General features: G+C 40.1%; 11 non-coding genes across 11 annotated transcripts in view; all 11 read right to left on the bottom strand.

The window, feature by feature from the left end:
- Window positions 1-35, bottom strand: part of LOC132138012 (5S ribosomal RNA) — a 119-nt gene extending 84 nt beyond the window's left edge. Inside the window, exon 1 of the ribosomal RNA XR_009432324.1 lies at window positions 1-35. This exon is cut by the window's left edge and continues 84 nt beyond it. This is a non-coding gene — a ribosomal RNA (5S ribosomal RNA).
- A 557-nt stretch (window positions 36-592) lies between these two features.
- On the bottom strand, window positions 593-711 carry LOC132138299 (5S ribosomal RNA). The gene has a single exon (XR_009432598.1). It is a non-coding gene; the product is annotated as a 5S ribosomal RNA (ribosomal RNA).
- An 84-nt stretch (window positions 712-795) lies between these two features.
- Window positions 796-914, bottom strand: LOC132137641 (5S ribosomal RNA). Its single transcript, XR_009431966.1, has one exon. It is a non-coding gene; the product is annotated as a 5S ribosomal RNA (ribosomal RNA).
- Window positions 915-1,472: 558 nt separating this feature from the next.
- Window positions 1,473-1,591, bottom strand: LOC132137869 (5S ribosomal RNA). Its single transcript, XR_009432187.1, has one exon. It is a non-coding gene; the product is annotated as a 5S ribosomal RNA (ribosomal RNA).
- Window positions 1,592-2,478: 887 nt separating this feature from the next.
- Window positions 2,479-2,597, bottom strand: LOC132138298 (5S ribosomal RNA). Its single transcript, XR_009432597.1, has one exon. It is a non-coding gene; the product is annotated as a 5S ribosomal RNA (ribosomal RNA).
- An 84-nt stretch (window positions 2,598-2,681) lies between these two features.
- On the bottom strand, window positions 2,682-2,800 carry LOC132138712 (5S ribosomal RNA). Its single transcript, XR_009432995.1, has one exon. It is a non-coding gene; the product is annotated as a 5S ribosomal RNA (ribosomal RNA).
- Window positions 2,801-3,696: 896 nt separating this feature from the next.
- LOC132138297 (5S ribosomal RNA) lies at window positions 3,697-3,815 on the bottom strand. The gene has a single exon (XR_009432596.1). It is a non-coding gene; the product is annotated as a 5S ribosomal RNA (ribosomal RNA).
- An 84-nt stretch (window positions 3,816-3,899) lies between these two features.
- LOC132138893 (5S ribosomal RNA) lies at window positions 3,900-4,018 on the bottom strand. The gene has a single exon (XR_009433169.1). It is a non-coding gene; the product is annotated as a 5S ribosomal RNA (ribosomal RNA).
- An 896-nt stretch (window positions 4,019-4,914) lies between these two features.
- LOC132138295 (5S ribosomal RNA) lies at window positions 4,915-5,033 on the bottom strand. The gene has a single exon (XR_009432594.1). It is a non-coding gene; the product is annotated as a 5S ribosomal RNA (ribosomal RNA).
- Window positions 5,034-5,117: 84 nt separating this feature from the next.
- Window positions 5,118-5,236, bottom strand: LOC132137640 (5S ribosomal RNA). Its single transcript, XR_009431965.1, has one exon. It is a non-coding gene; the product is annotated as a 5S ribosomal RNA (ribosomal RNA).
- A 558-nt stretch (window positions 5,237-5,794) lies between these two features.
- LOC132138610 (5S ribosomal RNA) lies at window positions 5,795-5,913 on the bottom strand. The gene has a single exon (XR_009432897.1). It is a non-coding gene; the product is annotated as a 5S ribosomal RNA (ribosomal RNA).
- Between the last annotated feature and the right edge of the window lie 1,192 nt (window positions 5,914-7,105).

Here is a 7,105-nt window from a genome sequence, read left to right as displayed (position 1 = left end):
AGATCGGGCATAGCCAGGTTGGTATGGCCGTAAGCGAAAGCTGCTGCAAAGAGAGGTCTAATTAAAGATCAGCCACTGTAATCTCCAGTACATTATATAAATAGGGACGAAAACCCAAAAGCTTACAGCACCTGGCAATCCCAGGCGGTCTCCCATCCAAGTAGTAACCAGAACCAAACATGCTAAGATTCAGACATCGGGCATTGACTCTTTTTTTTTTTTTTTTGCACGATTATTATATAATTAGTGAAAAAATTCCAAAAAGTAAAAACATTTGAAAAATTTCCAAAAAGCTTTCAGCACGTGGTATTCCCAGGCGGTTTCCCATCCAAGTACTAAACAGGCATAGCCAGGTATGGCCGTAAGCGAAGGCTGCTGCAGAGAGAGGGCTATTTAAAGATCAGCCACTCTAATCTCCAGTTCAATATATAAGTAGGGAAGAAAACCCAAAAGCTTACAGCACCTGGTATTATTCTCAGGCAGTCTCCCATCCAAGTAATAACCAGAACCAAACATTCTAAGATTCAGAGATCTGGCATTGACTCTTTTTTTTTTTCAAGATTATTACATAACTAATGAAAATTTTCCAAAAAGCTTACAGCACCTGGTATTCCCAGGCGGTCTCCCATCCAAGTACTAACCAAGCCCAAACCTGCTTAGCTTCCGAGATCAGACGAGATCAGGCATAGCCAGGTTGGTATGGCCGTAAGCGAAAGCTGCTGCAAAGAGAGGGCTATTTAAAGATCAGACAATCTAATCTCCAGTTCATTATATAAGTTCGGAATAAAACCCAAAAGCTTACAGCACCTGGTATTCCCAGGCGGTCTCCCATCCAAGTACTAACCAGGCCCAAACCTGCTTAGCTTCCGAGATCAGACGAGATCGGGCATAGCCAGGTTGGTATGGCCGTAAGCGAAAGCTGCTGCAAAGAGAGGTCTAATTAAAGATCAGCCACTGTAATCTCCAGTACATTATATAAATAGGGACGAAAACCCAAAAGCTTACAGCACCTGGCAATCCCAGGCGGTCTCCCATCCAAGTAGTAACCAGAACCAAACATGCTAAGATTCAGACATCGGGCATTGACTCTTTTTTTTTTTTTTGCATGATTATTATATAATTAGTGAAAAAATTCCAAAAAGTAAAAAAATTTGAAAAATTTCCAAAAAGCTTTCAGCACCTGGTATTCCCAGGCGGTTTCCCATCCAAGTACTAACCAGGCATAGCCAGGTATGGCCGTAAGCGAAGGCTGCTGCAGAGAGAGGGCTATTTAAAGATCAGCCACTCTAATCTCCAGTTCAATATATAAGTAGGGAAGAAAACCCAAAAGCTTACAGCACCTGGTATTATTCTCAGGCAGTCTCCCATCCAAGTAATAACCAGAACCAAACATTCTAAGATTCAGAGATCTGGCATTGACTCTTTTTTTTTTTTTTCAAGATTATTACATAACTAATGAAAATTTTCCAAAAAGCTTACAGCACCAGGTATTCCCAGGCGGTCTCCCATCCAAGTACTAACCAAGCCCAAACCTGCTTAGCTTCCGAGATCAGACGAGATCAGGTATAGCCAGGTTGGTATGGCCGTAAGCGAAAGCTGCTGCAAAGAGAGGGCTATTTAAAGATCAGACACTCTAATCTCCAGTTCATTATATAAGTTCGGAATAAAACCCAAAAGCTTACAGCACCTGGTATTCCCAGGCGGTCTCCCATCCAAGTAGTAACCAGAACCAAACATGCTAAGATTCAGACATCGGGCATTGACTCTTTTTTTTTTTTTTTGCATGATTATTATATAATTAGTGAAAAAATTCCAAAAAGTAAAAAAATTTGAAAAATTTCCAAAAAGCTTTCAGCACCTGGTATTCCCAGGCGGTTTCCCATCCAAGTACTAACCAGGCATAGCCAGGTATGGCCGTAAGCGAAGGCTGCTGCAGAGAGAGGGCTATTTAAAGATCAGCCACTGTAATCTCCAGTACATTATATAAATAGGGATGAAAACCCAAAAGCTTACAGCACCTGGCAATCCCAGGCGGTCTCCCATCCAAGTAGTAACCAGAACCAAACATGCTAAGATTCAGACATCGGGCATTGACTCTTTTTTTTTTTTTTTGCATGATTATTATATAATTAGTGAAAAAATTCCAAAAAGTAAAAAAATTTCCAAAATTTCCAAAAAGCTTTCAGCACCTGGTATTCCCAGGCGGTTTCCCATCCAAGTACTAACCAGGCATAGCCAGGTATGGCCGTAAGCGAAGGCTGCTGCAGAGAGAGGGCTATTTAAAGATCAGCCACTCTAATCTCCAGTTCAATATATAAATAGGGAAGAAAACCCAAAAGCTTACAGCACCTGGTATTATTCTCAGGCAGTCTCCCATCCAAGTAATAACCAGAACCAAACATTCTAAGATTCAGAGATCTGGCATTGACTCTTTTTTTTTTCCAAGATTATTACATAACTAATGAAAATTTTCCAAAAAGCTTACAGCACCTGGTATTCCCAGGCGGTCTCCCATCCAAGTACTAACCAAGCCCAAACCTGCTTAGCTTCCGAGATCAGACGAGATCAGGCATAGCCAGGTTGGTATGGCCGTAAGCGAAAGCTGCTGCAAAGAGAGGGCTATTTAAAGATCAGACACTCTAATCTCCAGTTCATTATATAAGTTCGGAATAAAACCCTAAAGCTTACAGCACCTGGTATTCCCAGGCGTGTTCCCATCCAAGTACTAACCAGGCCCAAACCTGCTTAGCTTCCGAGATCAGACGAGATCGGGCATAGCCAGGTTGGTATGGCCGTAAGCGAAAGCTGCTGCAAAGAGAGGGCTAATTAAAGATCAGCCACTGTAATCTCCAGTACATTATATAAATAGGGACGAAAACCCAAAAGCTTACAGCACCTGGCAATCCCAGGCGGCCTCCCATCCAAGTAGTAACCAGAACCAAACATGCTAAGATTCAGACATCGGGCATTGACTCTTTTTTTTTTTTTTTTTTTTTGCACGATTATTATATAATTAGTGAAAAAATTCCAAAAAGTAAAAAAAATTGAAAAATTTCCAAAAAGCTTTCAGCACCTGGTATTCCCAGGCGGTTTCCCATCCAAGTACTAACCAGGCATAGCCAGGTATGGCCGTAAGCGAAGGCTGCTGCAGAGAGAGGGCTATTTAAAGATCAGCCACTGTAATCTCCAGTACATTATATAAATAGGGACGAAAACCCAAAAGCTTACAGCACCTGGCAATCCCAGGCGGTCTCCCATCCAAGTAGTAACCAGAACCAAACATGCTAAGATTCAGACATCGGGCATTGACTCTTTTTTTTTTTTTTTTGCATGATTATTATATAATTAGTGAAAAAATTCCAAAAAGTAAAAAAATTTCCAAAATTTCCAAAAAGCTTTCAGCACCTGGTATTCCCAGGCGGTTTCCCATCCAAGTACTAACCAGGCATAGCCAGGTATGGCCGTAAGCGAAGGCTGCTGCAGAGAGAGGGCTATTTAAAGATCAGCCACTCTAATCTCCAGTTCAATATATAAGTAGGGAAGAAAACCCAAAAGCTTACAGCACCTGGTATTATTCTCAGGCAGTCTCCCATTCAAGTAATAACCAGAACCAAACATTCTAAGATTCAGAGATCTGGCATTGATTCTTTTTTTTTTTTTCAAGATTATTACATAACTAATGAAAATTTTCCAAAAAGCTTACAGCACCTGGTATTCCCAGGCGGTCTCCCATCCAAGTACTAACCAAGCCCAAACCTGCTTAGCTTCCGAGATCAGACGAGATCAGGCATAGCCAGGTTGGTATGGCCGTAAGCGAAAACTGCTGCAAAGAGAGGGCTATTTAAAGATCAGACACTCTAATCTCCAGTTCATTATATAAGTTCGGAATAAAACCCTAAAGCTTACAGCACCTGGTATTCCCAGGTGGTCTCCCATCCAAGTACTAACCAGGCCCAAACCTGCTTAGCTTCCGAGATCAGACGAGATCGGGCATAGCCAGGTTGGTATGGCCGTAAGCGAAAGCTGCTGCAAAGAGAGGGCTAATTAAAGATCAGCCACTGTAATCTCCAGTACATTATATAAATAGGGACGAAAACCCAAAAGCTTACAGCACCTGGCAATCCCAGGCGGTCTCCCATCCAAGTAGTAACCAGAACCAAACATGCTAAGATTCAGACATCGGGCATTGACTCTTTTCTTTTTTTTTTTTTTTTTGCACGATTATTATATAATTAGTGAAAAAATTCCAAAAAGTAAAAAAATTTGAAAAATTTCCAAAAAGCTTTCAGCACCTGGTATTCCCAGGCGGTTTCCCATCCAAGTACTAACCAGGCATAGCCAGGTATGGCCGTAAGCGAAGGCTGCTGCAGAGAGAGGGCTATTTAAAGATCAGCCACTGTAATCTCCAGTACATTATATAAATAGGGACGAAAACCCAAAAGCTTACAGCACCTGGCAATCCCAGGCGGTCTCCCATCCAAGTAGTAACCAGAACCAAACATGCTAAGATTCAGACATCGGGCATTGACTCTTTTTTTTTTTTTTTGCATGATTATTATATAATTAGTGAAAAAATTCCAAAAAGTAAAAAAATTTCCAAAATTTCCAAAAAGCTTTCAGCACCTGGTATTCCCAGGCGGTTTCCCATCCAAGTACTAACCAGGCATAGCCAGGTATGGCCGTAAGCGAAGGCTGCTGCAGAGAGAGGGCTATTTAAAGATCAGCCACTCTAATCTCCAGTTCAATATATAAGTAGGGAAGAAAACCCAAAAGATTACAGCACCTGGTATTATTCTCAGGCAGTCTCCCATCCAAGTAATAACCAGAACCAAACATTCTAAGATTCAGAGATCTGGCATTGATTCTTTTTTTTTTTTTCAAGATTATTACATAACTAATGAAAATTTTCCAAAAAGCTTACAGCACCTGGTATTCCCAGGCGGTCTCCCATCCAAGTACTAACCAAGCCCAAACCTGCTTAGCTTCCGAGATCAGACGAGATCAGGCATAGCCAGGTTGGTATGGCCGTAAGCGAAAGCTGCTGCAAAGAGAGGGCTATTTAAAGATCAGACACTCTAATCTCCAGTTCATTATATAAGTTCGGAATAAAACCCAAAAGCTTACAGCACCTGGTATTCCCAGGCGGTCTCCCATCCAAGTACTAACCAGGCCCAAACCTGCTTAGCTTCCGAGATCAGACGAGATCGGGCATAGCCAGGTTGGTATGGCCGTAAGCGAAAGCTGCTGCAAAGAGAGGGCTAATTAAAGATCAGCCACTGTAATCTCCAGTACATTATATAAATAGGGACGAAAACCCTAAAGCTTACAGCACCTGGTATTATTCTCAGGCAGTCTCCCATCCAAGTAGTAACCAGAACCAAACATGTTAAGATTCAGACATCGGGCATTGACTCTTTTTTTTTTTTTTTGCACGATTATTATATAATTAGTGAAAAAATTCCAAAAAGTAAAAAATTTGAAAAATTTCCAAAAAGCTTTCAGCACCTGGTATTCCCAGGCGGTTTCCCATCCAAGTACTAACCAGGCATAGCCAGGTATGGCCGTAAGCGAAGGCTGCTGCAGAGAGAGGGCTATTTAAAGATCAGCCACTCTAATCTCCATTTCAATATATAAGTAGGGAAGAAAACCCAAAAGCTTACAGCACCTGGTATTATTCTCAGGCAGTCTCCCATCCAAGTAATAACCAGAACCAAACATTCTAAGATTCAGAGATCTGGCATTGACTCTTTTTTTTTTCCAAGATTATTACATAACTAATGAAAATTTTCCAAAAAGCTTACAGCACCTGGTATTCCCAGGCGGTCTCCCATCCAAGTACTAACCAAGCCCAAACCTGCTTAGCTTCCAAGATCAGACGAGATCAGGCATAGCCAGGTTGGTATGGCCGTAAGCGAAAGCTGCTGCAAAGAGAGGGCTATTTAAAGATCAGACACTCTAATCTCCAGTTCATTATATAAGTTCGGAATAAAACCCTAAAGCTTACAGCACCTGGTATTCCCAGGCGGTCTCCCATCCAAGTACTAACCAGGCCCAAACCTGCTTAGCTTCCGAGATCAGACGAGATCGGGCATAGCCTTTTTTTTTTTTTTTTTTTTTTATTAAGAAATTTCAATCAATAAAATACAATAGATTAAACGCAATCAACAGAAAATACAGAATATTGTCTTTACACATCCCTACATTACACATCTTTCCTTTACATAGATAATTTAAAAATCTCCTTCACTTCCTGGCAGCTTCCACATTAAATCATTTAAAACACAATAAACTTTTGGGGTAAAAACATCATAAAAAGAGTCTAACATATTTACACCTTTAAAGTACACATACAGTCTTTCAGTATATAATTCTGTTTTTCTTTTAAACATCCTCCAAATATCCAACACAATTTTTTCCTTTTTAGCCACAGTTCTTCTGTCCCATATTGCACTTTTCATTAGCATTACACACAGATTAATGAAACTTTTGTTTTGAAACTTTTTTTCCCAACCAAACATCACAACTCTGTTCCATTCCATTACATTTTCATCCCACTCCTCAGTCACATCTTTAATTAAACATTTACATTTCCTTAAAAAGTCCTCTAGCTCTCTACAATGTAAAAACATATGTAAAATCCCCTCTTCCTCTTCCTGGCACACTTTACACAGAGCATTTTCTTCCATTCCTATTTTATTTAAAATAACATCAGTAAAAACCACTTTATGCCTTATAAAATACTCCAAACATTCCAATTTTGTTTCCACACATTTCCCCGTCATGTTTCTCCATATACACTCTTTTTTTAAATCTTTGAATTTCTGCACCCAGTAACCATTTGCAATCGGCTCTTTAAAAACATCATCTCTAAAAGCACAATAAATCATTTTCACAGTACATTCCTTAAAATCATACAGTTTTCCCCCTAATTTCACATGAATACATTTCTCTTTTGGCTCTCCTTCCATACTTTCTATTCTTTTTATCCACTCTTTAGGTATTGCATTTTTAATGATTTCATATTTATTTTTTATTACTTGTTCACTGTAATCCTCTTTTGCCTCCTCCATTGCATCTACAATAAATTGTGTTGGTAAAAACCCTT

This window comes from Carassius carassius, unplaced genomic scaffold, assembly GCF_963082965.1.
Source record: "Carassius carassius unplaced genomic scaffold, fCarCar2.1 SCAFFOLD_57, whole genome shotgun sequence".
Taxonomy (NCBI): Eukaryota; Metazoa; Chordata; class Actinopteri; order Cypriniformes; family Cyprinidae; genus Carassius; species Carassius carassius.
This window is presented reverse-complemented; position numbering and strand designations above follow the sequence as displayed.